This window comes from Pristiophorus japonicus, chromosome 8, assembly GCF_044704955.1.
Source record: "Pristiophorus japonicus isolate sPriJap1 chromosome 8, sPriJap1.hap1, whole genome shotgun sequence".
NCBI classification, from domain to species: Eukaryota; Metazoa; Chordata; class Chondrichthyes; family Pristiophoridae; genus Pristiophorus; species Pristiophorus japonicus.
This window is the reverse complement of record NC_091984.1, coordinates 175,337,434-175,353,652: the sequence shown is the minus strand read 5'-3', so window position 1 is coordinate 175,353,652 and position 16,219 is coordinate 175,337,434. Positions and strand designations below refer to the sequence as shown.

General features: G+C 45.5%; 15 non-coding genes across 15 annotated transcripts; all 15 read left to right on the top strand.

The window, feature by feature from the left end:
• The first annotated feature begins 292 nt into the window (after positions 1-292).
• trnal-cag (transfer RNA leucine (anticodon CAG)) lies at positions 293-374 on the top strand. Its single transcript has one exon. It is a non-coding gene; the product is annotated as a tRNA-Leu (tRNA).
• Positions 375-1,347: 973 nt separating this feature from the next.
• On the top strand, positions 1,348-1,429 carry trnal-cag (transfer RNA leucine (anticodon CAG)). The gene has a single exon. It is a non-coding gene; the product is annotated as a tRNA-Leu (tRNA).
• Positions 1,430-2,402: 973 nt separating this feature from the next.
• On the top strand, positions 2,403-2,484 carry trnal-cag (transfer RNA leucine (anticodon CAG)). The gene has a single exon. It is a non-coding gene; the product is annotated as a tRNA-Leu (tRNA).
• Positions 2,485-3,457: 973 nt separating this feature from the next.
• Positions 3,458-3,539, top strand: trnal-cag (transfer RNA leucine (anticodon CAG)). Its single transcript has one exon. It is a non-coding gene; the product is annotated as a tRNA-Leu (tRNA).
• A 973-nt stretch (positions 3,540-4,512) lies between these two features.
• On the top strand, positions 4,513-4,594 carry trnal-cag (transfer RNA leucine (anticodon CAG)). Its single transcript has one exon. It is a non-coding gene; the product is annotated as a tRNA-Leu (tRNA).
• Positions 4,595-5,567: 973 nt separating this feature from the next.
• trnal-cag (transfer RNA leucine (anticodon CAG)) lies at positions 5,568-5,649 on the top strand. The gene has a single exon. It is a non-coding gene; the product is annotated as a tRNA-Leu (tRNA).
• Positions 5,650-6,622: 973 nt separating this feature from the next.
• trnal-cag (transfer RNA leucine (anticodon CAG)) lies at positions 6,623-6,704 on the top strand. Its single transcript has one exon. It is a non-coding gene; the product is annotated as a tRNA-Leu (tRNA).
• A 973-nt stretch (positions 6,705-7,677) lies between these two features.
• Positions 7,678-7,759, top strand: trnal-cag (transfer RNA leucine (anticodon CAG)). Its single transcript has one exon. It is a non-coding gene; the product is annotated as a tRNA-Leu (tRNA).
• A 973-nt stretch (positions 7,760-8,732) lies between these two features.
• Positions 8,733-8,814, top strand: trnal-cag (transfer RNA leucine (anticodon CAG)). Its single transcript has one exon. It is a non-coding gene; the product is annotated as a tRNA-Leu (tRNA).
• Positions 8,815-9,787: 973 nt separating this feature from the next.
• On the top strand, positions 9,788-9,869 carry trnal-cag (transfer RNA leucine (anticodon CAG)). The gene has a single exon. It is a non-coding gene; the product is annotated as a tRNA-Leu (tRNA).
• Positions 9,870-10,842: 973 nt separating this feature from the next.
• Positions 10,843-10,924, top strand: trnal-cag (transfer RNA leucine (anticodon CAG)). Its single transcript has one exon. It is a non-coding gene; the product is annotated as a tRNA-Leu (tRNA).
• A 973-nt stretch (positions 10,925-11,897) lies between these two features.
• On the top strand, positions 11,898-11,979 carry trnal-cag (transfer RNA leucine (anticodon CAG)). Its single transcript has one exon. It is a non-coding gene; the product is annotated as a tRNA-Leu (tRNA).
• Positions 11,980-12,952: 973 nt separating this feature from the next.
• trnal-cag (transfer RNA leucine (anticodon CAG)) lies at positions 12,953-13,034 on the top strand. The gene has a single exon. It is a non-coding gene; the product is annotated as a tRNA-Leu (tRNA).
• A 973-nt stretch (positions 13,035-14,007) lies between these two features.
• On the top strand, positions 14,008-14,089 carry trnal-cag (transfer RNA leucine (anticodon CAG)). Its single transcript has one exon. It is a non-coding gene; the product is annotated as a tRNA-Leu (tRNA).
• Positions 14,090-16,117: 2,028 nt separating this feature from the next.
• On the top strand, positions 16,118-16,199 carry trnal-cag (transfer RNA leucine (anticodon CAG)). The gene has a single exon. It is a non-coding gene; the product is annotated as a tRNA-Leu (tRNA).
• The last annotated feature ends 20 nt before the right edge of the window (positions 16,200-16,219 follow it).

Sequence of the window (16,219 nt, the reverse complement as noted above, 5' to 3'; positions counted from 1 at the left end):
ACAGCACGATCCCACAAACAGCAATGTGTTCATGACCAGATAATCTGTTTTTGTCAGTGATGTTGATATAGGAATAAATATTGAATGAATGTTGTAACTGGTTTGTCCCAACATGCACCTAATTTCTGTTGTTGCCCTGTGGATACGTAGGTTCCTGTGACCGGTATGTTGCAAAATCGTTTCTCGAGAGTTCACTGTCTACCACTTTAATTGCCTTAATTATTATTTTCCGCATAACAAAGTCACATTACACTCAACGGTCACTCGTTCCAGAACAGAAGCTGCTTCCAGTGGTAGCGTGGCCGAGCGGTCTAAGGCGCTGGATCCAGGTTCCAGTCTCTTCGGAGGCGTGGGTTCAAATCCCACTGCTGCCAGAATTTTCCCTGCGTAACACTTGCATTCTGTCAGCACAAGCATGGGCACCTGTTTCACAATGGGGCCATTTTGGTGTGGAAAAGTAGTTGGACTGTGAGCGGTGCCTTTCGTTTGTTGGCAAATGGCAATACCATCGAAGAGTTTGATGTCACCACTTGAAAATTGAAGGCCAGTTGAGCATGCTTTTTGCACGCTGGCCGCATTTGTGTGGATAAAAAGTAAATGTCAGAAGTGGGATTGGAAACCACGCCGCTAGAAGTGGGCTTGGCACCCACGTCCCAGAATACACCAACCTTTGGTAAGGTAAGGGTTACAGTCTTTGAGTTTGGCACCTTAAACCACTCGGCTATTTTGATAATGAACCGACTGTAACTGCAGAAAAGCGTACTCCAATTCTGCACATTTACTGAGTTGCATCACAATCCTTCCTCCTGTGCAATCACACAACACGTACATTGTTACGACATCACTTAACAGGCAGCGCCAATCATTAAGTTTATCATGCCTGCAATGCAACCAACACACGTATTTCTCACAACAGCTCGCATTTTGCCAGCTATCGGGTAAAATTTTCTGCAGTGTGTTGGCGCCTTTCATGTCCCAAAACGCTTTACAGCCAATGAAGTATTTTTAAAGTGAGTCACTGTTGTAATGTGGGAAATGGCGCAGCCAGTATGCACACAGCACGATCCCACAAACAGCAATGTGTTCATGACCAGATAATCTGTTTTTGTCAGTGATGTTGATATAGGAATAAATATTGAATGAATGTTGTAACTGGTTTGTCCCAACATGCACCTAATTTCTGTTGTTGCCCTGTGGATACGTAGGTTCCTGTGACCGGTATGTTGCAAAATCGTTTCTCGAGAGTTCACTGTCTACCACTTTAATTGCCTTAATTATTATTTTCCGCATAACAAAGTCACATTACACTCAACGGTCACTCGTTCCAGAACAGAAGCTGCTTCCAGTGGTAGCGTGGCCGAGCGGTCTAAGGCGCTGGATCCAGGTTCCAGTCTCTTCGGAGGCGTGGGTTCAAATCCCACCGCTGCCAGAATTTTCCCTGCGTAACACTTGCATTCTGTCAGCACAAGCATGGGCACCTGTTTCACAATGGGGCCATTTTGGTGTGGAAAAGTAGTTGGACTGTGAGCGGTGCCTTTAGTTTGTTGGCAAATGGCAATACCATCGAAGTGTTTGATGTCACCACTTGAAAATTGAAGGCCAGTTGAGCATGCTTTTTGCACGCTGGCCGCATTTGTGTGGATAAAAAGTAAATGTCAGAAGTGGGATTGGAAACCACGCCGCTAGAAGTGGGCTTGGCACCCACGTCCCAGAATACACCAACCTTTGGTAAGGTAAGGGTTACAGTCTTTGAGTTTGGCACCTTAAACCACTCGGCCACCCTGACAATGAACCGACTGTAACTGCAGAAAAGCGTGCTCCAATTCTGCACATTTACTGAGTTGCATCACAATCCTTCCTCCTGTGCAATCACACAACACGTACATTGTTACGACATCACTTAACAGGCAGCGCCAGTCATTAAGTTTATCATGCCTGCAATGCAACCAACACACGTATTTCTCACAACAGCTCGCATTTTGCCAGCTATCGGGTAAAGTTTTCTGCAGTGTGTTGGCGCCTTTCATGTCCCAAAACGCTTTACAGCCAATGAAGTATTTTTAAAGTGAGTCACTGTTGTAATGTGGGAAATGGCGCAGCCAGTATGCACACAGCACGATCCCACAAACAGCAATGTGTTCATGACCAGATAATCTGTTTTTGTCAGTGATGTTGATATAGGAATAAATATTGAATGAATGTTGTAACTGGTTTGTCCCAACATGCACCTAATTTCTGTTGTTGCCCTGTGGATACGTAGGTGCCTGTGACCGGTATGTTGCAAAATCGTTTCTCGAGAGTTTACTGTCTACCACTTTAATTGCCTTAATTATTATTTTCCGCATAACAAAGTCACATTACACTCAACGGTCACTCGTTCCAGAACAGAAGCTGCTTCCAGTGGTAGCGTGGCCGAGCGGTCTAAGGCGCTGGATCCAGGTTCCAGTCTCTTCGGAGGCGTGGGTTCAAATCCCACCGCTGCCAGAATTTTCCCTGCGTAACACTTGCATTCTGTCAGCACAAGCATGGGCACCTGTTTCACAATGGGGCCATTTTGGTGTGGAAAAGTAGTTGGACTGTGAGCGGTGCCTTTCGTTTGTTGGCAAATGGCAATACCATCGAAGAGTTTGATGTCACCACTTGAAAATTGAAGGCCAGTTGAGCATGCTTTTTGCACGCTGGCCGCATTTGTGTGGATAAAAAGTAAATGTCAGAAGTGGGATTGGAAACCACGCCGCTAGAAGTGGGCTTGGCACCCACGTCCCAGAATACACCAACCTTTGGTAAGGTAAGGGTTACAGTCTTTGAGTTTGGCACCTTAAACCACTCGGCTATTTTGATAATGAACCGACTGTAACTGCAGAAAAGCGTACTCCAATTCTGCACATTTACTGAGTTGCATCACAATCCTTCCTCCTGTGCAATCACACAACACGTACATTGTTACGACATCACTTAACAGGCAGCGCCAGTCATTAAGTTTATCATGCCTGCAATGCAACCAACACACGTATTTCTCACAACAGCTCGCATTTTGCCAGCTATCGGGTAAAATTTTCTGCAGTGTGTTGGCGCCTTTCATGTCCCAAAACGCTTTACAGCCAATGAAGTATTTTTAAAGTAAGTCACTGTTGTAATGTGGGAAATGGCGCAGCCAGTATGCACACAGCACGATCCCACAAACAGCAATGTGTTCATGACCAGATAATCTGTTTTTGTCAGTGATGTTGATATAGGAATAAATATTGAATGAATGTTGTAACTGGTTTGTCCCAACATGCACCTAATTTCTGTTGTTGCCCTGTGGATACGTAGGTTCCTGTGACCGGTATGTTGCAAAATCGTTTCTCGAGAGTTCACTGTCTACCACTTTAATTGCCTTAATTATTATTTTCCGCATAACAAAGTCACATTACACTCAACGGTCACTCGTTCCAGAACAGAAGCTGCTTCCAGTGGTAGCGTGGCCGAGCGGTCTAAGGCGCTGGATCCAGGTTCCAGTCTCTTCGGAGGCGTGGGTTCAAATCCCACCGCTGCCAGAATTTTCCCTGCGTAACACTTGCATTCTGTCAGCACAAGCATGGGCACCTGTTTCACAATGGGGCCATTTTGGTGTGGAAAAGTAGTTGGACTGTGAGCGGTGCCTTTAGTTTGTTGGCAAATGGCAATACCATCGAAGTGTTTGATGTCACCACTTGAAAATTGAAGGCCAGTTGAGCATGCTTTTTGCACGCTGGCCGCATTTGTGTGGATAAAAAGTAAATGTCAGAAGTGGGATTGGAAACCACGCCGCTAGAAGTGGGCTTGGCACCCACGTCCCAGAATACACCAACCTTTGGTAAGGTAAGGGTTACAGTCTTTGAGTTTGGCACCTTAAACCACTCGGCTATTTTGATAATGAACCGACTGTAACTGCAGAAAAGCGTACTCCAATTCTGCACATTTACTGAGTTGCATCACAATCCTTCCTCCTGTGCAATCACACAACACGTACATTGTTACGACATCACTTAACAGGCAGCGCCAGTCATTAAGTTTATCATGCCTGCAATGCAACCAACACACGTATTTCTCACAACAGCTCGCATTTTGCCAGCTATCGGGTAAAATTTTCTGCAGTGTGTTGGCGCCTTTCATGTCCCAAAACGCTTTACAGCCAATGAAGTATTTTTAAAGTGAGTCACTGTTGTAATGTGGGAAATGGCGCAGCCAGTATGCACACAGCACGATCCCACAAACAGCAATGTGTTCATGACCAGATAATCTGTTTTTGTCAGTGATGTTGATATAGGAATAAATATTGAATGAATGTTGTAACTGGTTTGTCCCAACATGCACCTAATTTCTGTTGTTGCCCTGTGGATACGTAGGTTCCTGTGACCGGTATGTTGCAAAATCGTTTCTCGAGAGTTCACTGTCTACCACTTTAATTGCCTTAATTATTATTTTCCGCATAACAAAGTCACATTACACTCAACGGTCACTCGTTCCAGAACAGAAGCTGCTTCCAGTGGTAGCGTGGCCGAGCGGTCTAAGGCGCTGGATCCAGGTTCCAGTCTCTTCGGAGGCGTGGGTTCAAATCCCACTGCTGCCAGAATTTTCCCTGCGTAACACTTGCATTCTGTCAGCACAAGCATGGGCACCTGTTTCACAATGGGGCCATTTTGGTGTGGAAAAGTAGTTGGACTGTGAGCGGTGCCTTTCGTTTGTTGGCAAATGGCAATACCATCGAAGAGTTTGATGTCACCACTTGAAAATTGAAGGCCAGTTGAGCATGCTTTTTGCACGCTGGCCGCATTTGTGTGGATAAAAAGTAAATGTCAGAAGTGGGATTGGAAACCACGCCGCTAGAAGTGGGCTTGGCACCCACGTCCCAGAATACACCAACCTTTGGTAAGGTAAGGGTTACAGTCTTTGAGTTTGGCACCTTAAACCACTCGGCTATTTTGATAATGAACCGACTGTAACTGCAGAAAAGCGTACTCCAATTCTGCACATTTACTGAGTTGCATCACAATCCTTCCTCCTGTGCAATCACACAACACGTACATTGTTACGACATCACTTAACAGGCAGCGCCAATCATTAAGTTTATCATGCCTGCAATGCAACCAACACACGTATTTCTCACAACAGCTCGCATTTTGCCAGCTATCGGGTAAAATTTTCTGCAGTGTGTTGGCGCCTTTCATGTCCCAAAACGCTTTACAGCCAATGAAGTATTTTTAAAGTGAGTCACTGTTGTAATGTGGGAAATGGCGCAGCCAGTATGCACACAGCACGATCCCACAAACAGCAATGTGTTCATGACCAGATAATCTGTTTTTGTCAGTGATGTTGATATAGGAATAAATATTGAATGAATGTTGTAACTGGTTTGTCCCAACATGCACCTAATTTCTGTTGTTGCCCTGTGGATACGTAGGTTCCTGTGACCGGTATGTTGCAAAATCGTTTCTCGAGAGTTCACTGTCTACCACTTTAATTGCCTTAATTATTATTTTCCGCATAACAAAGTCACATTACACTCAACGGTCACTCGTTCCAGAACAGGAGCTGCTTCCAGTGGTAGCGTGGCCGAGCGGTCTAAGGCGCTGGATCCAGGTTCCAGTCTCTTCGGAGGCGTGGGTTCAAATCCCACCGCTGCCAGAATTTTCCCTGCGTAACACTTGCATTCTGTCAGCACAAGCATGGGCACCTGTTTCACAATGGGGCCATTTTGGTGTGGAAAAGTAGTTGGACTGTGAGCGGTGCCTTTAGTTTGTTGGCAAATGGCAATACCATCGAAGTGTTTGATGTCACCACTTGAAAATTGAAGGCCAGTTGAGCATGCTTTTTGCACGCTGGCCGCATTTGTGTGGATAAAAAGTAAATGTCAGAAGTGGGATTGGAAACCACGCCGCTAGAAGTGGGCTTGGCACCCACGTCCCAGAATACACCAACCTTTGGTAAGGTAAGGGTTACAGTCTTTGAGTTTGGCACCTTAAACCACTCGGCCACCCTGACAATGAACCGACTGTAACTGCAGAAAAGCGTGCTCCAATTCTGCACATTTACTGAGTTGCATCACAATCCTTCCTCCTGTGCAATCACACAACACGTACATTGTTACGACATCACTTAACAGGCAGCGCCAGTCATTAAGTTTATCATGCCTGCAATGCAACCAACACACGTATTTCTCACAACAGCTCGCATTTTGCCAGCTATCGGGTAAAGTTTTCTGCAGTGTGTTGGCGCCTTTCATGTCCCAAAACGCTTTACAGCCAATGAAGTATTTTTAAAGTGAGTCACTGTTGTAATGTGGGAAATGGCGCAGCCAGTATGCACACAGCACGATCCCACAAACAGCAATGTGTTCATGACCAGATAATCTGTTTTTGTCAGTGATGTTGATATAGGAATAAATATTGAATGAATGTTGTAACTGGTTTGTCCCAACATGCACCTAATTTCTGTTGTTGCCCTGTGGATACGTAGGTGCCTGTGACCGGTATGTTGCAAAATCGTTTCTCGAGAGTTTACTGTCTACCACTTTAATTGCCTTAATTATTATTTTCCGCATAACAAAGTCACATTACACTCAACGGTCACTCGTTCCAGAACAGAAGCTGCTTCCAGTGGTAGCGTGGCCGAGCGGTCTAAGGCGCTGGATCCAGGTTCCAGTCTCTTCGGAGGCGTGGGTTCAAATCCCACCGCTGCCAGAATTTTCCCTGCGTAACACTTGCATTCTGTCAGCACAAGCATGGGCACCTGTTTCACAATGGGGCCATTTTGGTGTGGAAAAGTAGTTGGACTGTGAGCGGTGCCTTTCGTTTGTTGGCAAATGGCAATACCATCGAAGAGTTTGATGTCACCACTTGAAAATTGAAGGCCAGTTGAGCATGCTTTTTGCACGCTGGCCGCATTTGTGTGGATAAAAAGTAAATGTCAGAAGTGGGATTGGAAACCACGCCGCTAGAAGTGGGCTTGGCACCCACGTCCCAGAATACACCAACCTTTGGTAAGGTAAGGGTTACAGTCTTTGAGTTTGGCACCTTAAACCACTCGGCTATTTTGATAATGAACCGACTGTAACTGCAGAAAAGCGTACTCCAATTCTGCACATTTACTGAGTTGCATCACAATCCTTCCTCCTGTGCAATCACACAACACGTACATTGTTACGACATCACTTAACAGGCAGCGCCAGTCATTAAGTTTATCATGCCTGCAATGCAACCAACACACGTATTTCTCACAACAGCTCGCATTTTGCCAGCTATCGGGTAAAATTTTCTGCAGTGTGTTGGCGCCTTTCATGTCCCAAAACGCTTTACAGCCAATGAAGTATTTTTAAAGTGAGTCACTGTTGTAATGTGGGAAATGGCGCAGCCAGTATGCACACAGCACGATCCCACAAACAGCAATGTGTTCATGACCAGATAATCTGTTTTTGTCAGTGATGTTGATATAGGAATAAATATTGAATGAATGTTGTAACTGGTTTGTCCCAACATGCACCTAATTTCTGTTGTTGCCCTGTGGATACGTAGGTTCCTGTGACCGGTATGTTGCAAAATCGTTTCTCGAGAGTTCACTGTCTACCACTTTAATTGCCTTAATTATTATTTTCCGCATAACAAAGTCACATTACACTCAACGGTCACTCGTTCCAGAACAGAAGCTGCTTCCAGTGGTAGCGTGGCCGAGCGGTCTAAGGCGCTGGATCCAGGTTCCAGTCTCTTCGGAGGCGTGGGTTCAAATCCCACCGCTGCCAGAATTTTCCCTGCGTAACACTTGCATTCTGTCAGCACAAGCATGGGCACCTGTTTCACAATGGGGCCATTTTGGTGTGGAAAAGTAGTTGGACTGTGAGCGGTGCCTTTCGTTTGTTGGCAAATGGCAATACCATCGAAGAGTTTGATGTCACCACTTGAAAATTGAAGGCCAGTTGAGCATGCTTTTTGCACGCTGGCCGCATTTGTGTGGATAAAAAGTAAATGTCAGAAGTGGGATTGGAAACCACGCCGCTAGAAGTGGGCTTGGCACCCACGTCCCAGAATACACCAACCTTTGGTAAGGTAAGGGTTACAGTCTTTGAGTTTGGCACCTTAAACCACTCGGCTATTTTGATAATGAACCGACTGTAACTGCAGAAAAGCGTGCTCCAATTCTGCACATTTACTGAGTTGCATCACAATCCTTCCTCCTGTGCAATCACACAACACGTACATTGTTACGACATCACTTAACAGGCAGCGCCAGTCATTAAGTTTATCATGCCTGCAATGCAACCAACACACGTATTTCTCACAACAGCTCGCATTTTGCCAGCTATCGGGTAAAATTTTCTGCAGTGTGTTGGCGCCTTTCATGTCCCAAAACGCTTTACAGCCAATGAAGTATTTTTAAAGTGAGTCACTGTTGTAATGTGGGAAATGGCGCAGCCAGGATGCACACAGCACGATCCCACAAACAGCAATGTGTTCATGACCAGATAATCTGTTTTTGTCAGTGATGTTGATATAGGAATAAATATTGAATGAATGTTGTAACTGGTTTGTCCCAACATGCACCTAATTTCTGTTGTTGCCCTGTGGATACGTAGGTTCCTGTGACCGGTATGTTGCAAAATCGTTTCTCGAGAGTTCACTGTCTACCACTTTAATTGCCTTAATTATTATTTTCCGCATAACAAAGTCACATTACACTCAACGGTCACTCGTTCCAGAACAGAAGCTGCTTCCAGTGGTAGCGTGGCCGAGCGGTCTAAGGTGCTGGATCCAGGTTCCAGTCTCTTCGGAGGCGTGGGTTCAAATCCCACTGCTGCCAGAATTTTCCCTGCGTAACACTTGCATTCTGTCAGCACAAGCATGGGCACCTGTTTCACAATGGGGCCATTTTGGTGTGGAAAAGTAGTTGGACTGTGAGCGGTGCCTTTCGTTTGTTGGCAAATGGCAATACCATCGAAGAGTTTGATGTCACCACTTGAAAATTGAAGGCCAGTTGAGCATGCTTTTTGCACGCTGGCCGCATTTGTGTGGATAAAAAGTAAATGTCAGAAGTGGGATTGGAAACCACGCCGCTAGAAGTGGGCTTGGCACCCACGTCCCAGAATACACCAACCTTTGGTAAGGTAAGGGTTACAGTCTTTGAGTTTGGCACCTTAAACCACTCGGCCACCCTGACAATGAACCGACTGTAACTGCAGAAAAGCGTGCTCCAATTCTGCACATTTACTGAGTTGCATCACAATCCTTCCTCCTGTGCAATCACACAACACGTACATTGTTACTACATCACTTAACAGGCAGCGCCAGTCATTAAGTTTATCATGCCTGCAATGCAACCAACACACGTATTTCTCACAACAGCTCGCATTTTGCCAGCTATCGGGTAAAATTTTCTGCAGTGTGTTGGCGCCTTTCATGTCCCAAAACGCTTTACAGCCAATGAAGTATTTTTAAAGTGAGTCACTGTTGTAATGTGGGAAATGGCGCAGCCAGGATGCACACAGCACGATCCCACAAACAGCAATGTGTTCATGACCAGATAATCTGTTTTTGTCAGTGATGTTGATATAGGAATAAATATTGAATGAATGTTGTAACTGGTTTGTCCCAACATGCACCTAATTTCTGTTGTTGCCCTGTGGATACGTAGGTTCCTGTGACCGGTATGTTGCAAAATCGTTTCTCGAGAGTTCACTGTCTACCACTTTAATTGCCTTAATTATTATTTTCCGCATAACAAAGTCACATTACACTCAACGGTCACTCGTTCCAGAACAGAAGCTGCTTCCAGTGGTAGCGTGGCCGAGCGGTCTAAGGCGCTGGATCCAGGTTCCAGTCTCTTCGGAGGCGTGGGTTCAAATCCCACCGCTGCCAGAATTTTCCCTGCGTAACACTTGCATTCTGTCAGCACAAGCATGGGCACCTGTTTCACAATGGGGCCATTTTGGTGTGGAAAAGTAGTTGGACTGTGAGCGGTGCCTTTCGTTTGTTGGCAAATGGCAATACCATCGAAGAGTTTGATGTCACCACTTGAAAATTGAAGGCCAGTTGAGCATGCTTTTTGCACGCTGGCCGCATTTGTGTGGATAAAAAGTAAATGTCAGAAGTGGGATTGGAAACCACGCCGCTAGAAGTGGGCTTGGCACCCACGTCCCAGAATACACCAACCTTTGGTAAGGTAAGGGTTACAGTCTTTGAGTTTGGCACCTTAAACCACTCGGCTATTTTGATAATGAACCGACTGTAACTGCAGAAAAGCGTGCTCCAATTCTGCACATTTACTGAGTTGCATCACAATCCTTCCTCCTGTGCAATCACACAACACGTACATTGTTACGACATCACTTAACAGGCAGCGCCAGTCATTAAGTTTATCATGCCTGCAATGCAACCAACACACGTATTTCTCACAACAGCTCGCATTTTGCCAGCTATCGGGTAAAATTTTCTGCAGTGTGTTGGCGCCTTTCATGTCCCAAAACGCTTTACAGCCAATGAAGTATTTTTAAAGTGAGTCACTGTTGTAATGTGGGAAATGGCGCAGCCAGGATGCACACAGCACGATCCCACAAACAGCAATGTGTTCATGACCAGATAATCTGTTTTTGTCAGTGATGTTGATATAGGAATAAATATTGAATGAATGTTGTAACTGGTTTGTCCCAACATGCACCTAATTTCTGTTGTTGCCCTGTGGATACGTAGGTTCCTGTGACCGGTATGTTGCAAAATCGTTTCTCGAGAGTTCACTGTCTACCACTTTAATTGCCTTAATTATTATTTTCCGCATAACAAAGTCACATTACACTCAACAGTCACTCGTTCCAGAACAGAAGCTGCTTCCAGTGGTAGCGTGGCCGAGCGGTCTAAGGCGCTGGATCCAGGTTCCAGTCTCTTCGGAGGCGTGGGTTCAAATCCCACTGCTGCCAGAATTTTCCCTGCGTAACACTTGCATTCTGTCAGCACAAGCATGGGCACCTGTTTCACAATGGGGCCATTTTGGTGTGGAAAAGTAGTTGGACTGTGAGCGGTGCCTTTCGTTTGTTGGCAAATGGCAATACCATCGAAGAGTTTGATGTCACCACTTGAAAATTGAAGGCCAGTTGAGCATGCTTTTTGCACGCTGGCCGCATTTGTGTGGATAAAAAGTAAATGTCAGAAGTGGGATTGGAAACCACGCCGCTAGAAGTGGGCTTGGCACCCACGTCCCAGAATACACCAACCTTTGGTAAGGTAAGGGTTACAGTCTTTGAGTTTGGCACCTTAAACCACTCGGCCACCCTGACAATGAACCGACTGTAACTGCAGAAAAGCGTACTCCAATTCTGCACATTTACTGAGTTGCATCACAATCCTTCCTCCTGTGCAATCACACAACACGTACATTGTTACGACATCACTTAACAGGCAGCGCCAGTCATTAAGTTTATCATGCCTGCAATGCAACCAACACACGTATTTCTCACAACAGCTCGCATTTTGCCAGCTATCGGGTAAAGTTTTCTGCAGTGTGTTGGCGCCTTTCATGTCCCAAAACGCTTTACAGCCAATGAAGTATTTTTAAAGTGAGTCACTGTTGTAATGTGGGAAATGGCGCAGCCAGGATGCACACAGCACGATCCCACAAACAGCAATGTGTTCATGACCAGATAATCTGTTTTTGTCAGTGATGTTGATATAGGAATAAATATTGAATTAATGTTGTAACTGGTTTGTCCCAACATGCACCTAATTTCTGTTGTTGCCCTGTGGATACGTAGGTTCCTGTGACCGGTATGTTGCAAAATCGTTTCTCGAGAGTTCACTGTCTACCACTTTAATTGCCTTAATTATTATTTTCCGCATAACAAAGTCACATTACACTCAACGGTCACTCGTTCCAGAACAGAAGCTGCTTCCAGTGGTAGCGTGGCCGAGCGGTCTAAGGCGCTGGATCCAGGTTCCAGTCTCTTCGGAGGCGTGGGTTCAAATCCCACCGCTGCCAGAATTTTCCCTGCGTAACACTTGCATTCTGTCAGCACAACCATGGGCACCTGTTTCACAATGGGGCCATTTTGGTGTGGAAAAGTAGTTGGACTGTGAGCGGTGCCTTTCGTTTGTTGGCAAATGGCAATACCATCGAAGAGTTTGATGTCACCACTTGAAAATTGAAGGCCAGTTGAGCATGCTTTTTGCACGCTGGCCGCATTTGTGTGGATAAAAAGTAAATGTCAGAAGTGGGATTGGAAACCACGCCGCTAGAAGTGGGCTTGGCACCCACGTCCCAGAATACACCAACCTTTGGTAAGGTAAGGGTTACAGTCTTTGAGTTTGGCACCTTAAACCACTCGGCTATTTTGATAATGAACCGACTGTAACTGCAGAAAAGCGTACTCCAATTCTGCACATTTACTGAGTTGCATCACAATCCTTCCTCCTGTGCAATCACACAACACGTACATTGTTACGACATCACTTAACAGGCAGCGCCAGTCATTAAGTTTATCATGCCTGCAATGCAACCAACACACGTATTTCTCACAACAGCTCGCATTTTGCCAGCTATCGGGTAAAATTTTCTGCAGTGTGTTGGCGCCTTTCATGTCCCAAAACGCTTTACAGCCAATGAAGTATTTTTAAAGTGAGTCACTGTTGTAATGTGGGAAATGGCGCAGCCAGGATGCACACAGCACGATCCCACAAACAGCAATGTGTTCATGACCAGATAATCTGTTTTTGTCAGTGATGTTGATATAGGAATAAATATTGAATGAATGTTGTAACTGGTTTGTCCCAACATGCACCTAATTTCTGTTGTTGCCCTGTGGATACGTAGGTTCCTGTGACCGGTATGTTGCAAAATCGTTTCTCGAGAGTTCACTGTCTACCACTTTAATTGCCTTAATTATTATTTTCCGCATAACAAAGTCACATTACACTCAACGGTCACTCGTTCCAGAACAGAAGCTGCTTCCAGTGGTAGCGTGGCCGAGCGGTCTAAGGCGCTGGATCCAGGTTCCAGTCTCTTCGGAGGCGTGGGTTCAAATCCCACCGCTGCCAGAATTTTCCCTGCGTAACACTTGCATTCTGTCAGCACAAGCATGGGCACCTGTTTCACAATGGGGCCATTTTGGTGTGGAAAAGTAGTTGGACTGTGAGCGGTGCCTTTCGTTTGTTGGCAAATGGCAATACCATCGAAGAGTTTGATGTCACCACTTGAAAATTGAAGGCCAGTTGAGCATGCTTTTTGCACGCTGGCCGCATTTGTGTGGATAAAAAGTAAATGTCAGAAGTGGGATTGGAAACCACGCCGCTAGAAGTGGGCTTGGCACCCACGTCCCAGAATACACCAACCTTTGGTAAGGTAAGGGTTACAGTCTTTGAGTTTGGCACCTTAAACCACTCGGCTATTTTGATAATGAACCGACTGTAACTGCAGAAAAGCGTGCTCCAATTCTGCACATTTACTGAGTTGCATCACAATCCTTCCTCCTGTGCAATCACACAACACGTACATTGTTACGACATCACTTAACAGGCAGCGCCAGTCATTAAGTTTATCATGCCTGCAATGCAACCAACACACGTATTTCTCACAACAGCTCGCATTTTGCCAGCTATCGGGTAAAATTTTCTGCAGTGTGTTGGCGCCTTTCATGTCCCAAAACGCTTTACAGCCAATGAAGTATTTTTAAAGTGAGTCACTGTTGTAATGTGGGAAATGGCGCAGCCAGGATGCACACAGCACGATCCCACAAACAGCAATGTGTTCATGACCAGATAATCTGTTTTTGTCAGTGATGTTGATATAGGAATAAATATTGAATGAATGTTGTAACTGGTTTGTCCCAACATGCACCTAATTTCTGTTGTTGCCCTGTGGATACGTAGGTTCCTGTGACCGGTATGTTGCAAAATCGTTTCTCGAGAGTTCACTGTCTACCACTTTAATTGCCTTAATTATTATTTTCCGCATAACAAAGTCACATTACACTCAACGGTCACTCGTTCCAGAACAGAAGCTGCTTCCAGTGGTAGCGTGGCCGAGCGGTCTAAGGCGCTGGATCCAGGTTCCAGTCTCTTTGGAGGCGTGGGTTCAAATCCCACTGCTGCCAGAATTTTCCCTGCGTAACACTTGCATTCTGTCAGCACAAGCATGGGCACCTGTTTCACAATGGGGCCATTTTGGTGTGGAAAAGTAGTTGGACTGTGAGCGGTGCCTTTCGTTTGTTGGCAAATGGCAATACCATCGAAGAGTTTGATGTCACCACTTGAAAATTGAAGGCCAGTTGAGCATGCTTTTTGCACGCTGGCCGCATTTGTGTGGATAAAAAGTAAATGTCAGAAGTGGGATTGGAAACCACGCCGCTAGAAGTGGGCTTGGCACCCACGTCCCAGAATACACCAACCTTTGGTAAGGTAAGGGTTACAGTCTTTGAGTTTGGCACCTTAAACCACTCGGCCACCCTGACAATGAACCGACTGTAACTGCAGAAAAGCGTGCTCCAATTCTGCACATTTACTGAGTTGCATCACAATCCTTCCTCCTGTGCAATCACACAACACGTACATTGTTACGACATCACTTAACAGGCAGCGCCAGTCATTAAGTTTATCATGCCTGCAATGCAACCAACACACGTATTTCTCACAACAGCTCGCATTTTGCCAGCTATCGGGTAAAATTTTCTGCAGTGTGTTGGCGCCTTTCATGTCCCAAAACGCTTTACAGCCAATGAAGTATTTTTAAAGTGAGTCACTGTTGTAATGTGGGAAATGGCGCAGCCAGGATGCACACAGCACGATCCCACAAACAGCAATGTGTTCATGACCAGATAATCTGTTTTTGTCAGTGATGTTGATATAGGAATAAATATTGAATGAATGTTGTAACTGGTTTGTCCCAACATGCACCTAATTTCTGTTGTTGCCCTGTGGATACGTAGGTTCCTGTGACCGGTATGTTGCAAAATCGTTTCTCGAGAGTTCACTGTCTACCACTTTAATTGCCTTAATTATTATTTTCCGCATAACAAAGTCACATTACACTCAACGGTCACTCGTTCCAGAACAGAAGCTGCTTCCAGTGGTAGCGTGGCCGAGCGGTCTAAGGCGCTGGATCCAGGTTCCAGTCTCTTCGGAGGCGTGGGTTCAAATCCCACCACTGCCAGAATTTTCCCTGCGTAACACTTGCATTCTGTCAGCACAAGCATGGGCACCTGTTTCACAATGGGGCCATTTTGGTGTGGAAAAGTAGTTGGACTGTGAGCGGTGCCTTTCGTTTGTTGGCAAATGGCAATACCATCGAAGAGTTTGATGTCACCACTTGAAAATTGAAGGCCAGTTGAGCATGCATTTTGCACGCTGGCCGCATTTGTGTGGATAAAAAGTAAATGTCAGAAGTGGGATTGGAAACCACGCCGCTAGAAGTGGGCTTGGCACCCACGTCCCAGAATACACCAACCTTTGGTAAGGTAAGGGTTACAGTCTTTGAGTTTGGCACCTTAAACCACTCGGCTATTTTGATAATGAACCGACTGTAACTGCAGAAAAGCGTGCTCCAATTCTGCACATTTACTGAGTTGCATCACAATCCTTCCTCCTGTGCAATCACACAACACGTACATTGTTACGACATCACTTAACAGGCAGCGCCAGTCATTAAGTTTATCATGCCTGCAATGCAACCAACACACGTATTTCTCACAACAGCTCGCATTTTGCCAGCTATCGGGTAAAATTTTCTGCAGTGTGTTGGCGCCTTTCATGTCCCAAAACGCTTTACAGCCAATGAAGTATTTTTAAAGTGAGTCACTGTTGTAATGTGGGAAATGGCGCAGCCAGGATGCACACAGCACGATCCCACAAACAGCAATGTGTTCATGACCAGATAATCTGTTTTTGTCAGTGATGTTGATATAGGAATAAATATTGAATGAATGTTGTAACTGGTTTGTCCCAACATGCACCTAATTTCTGTTGTTGCCCTGTGGATACGTAGGTTCCTGTGACCGGTATGTTGCAAAATCGTTTCTCGAGAGTTCACTGTCTACCACTTTAATTGCCTTAATTATTATTTTCCGCAAAACAAAGTCACATTACACTCAACGGTCACTCGTTCCAGAACAGAAGCTGCTTCCAGTGGTAGCGTGGCCGAGCGGTCTAAGGCGCTGGATCCAGGTTCCAGTCTCTTCGGAGGCGTGGGTTCAAATCCCACTGCTGCCAGAATTTTCCCTGCGTAACAC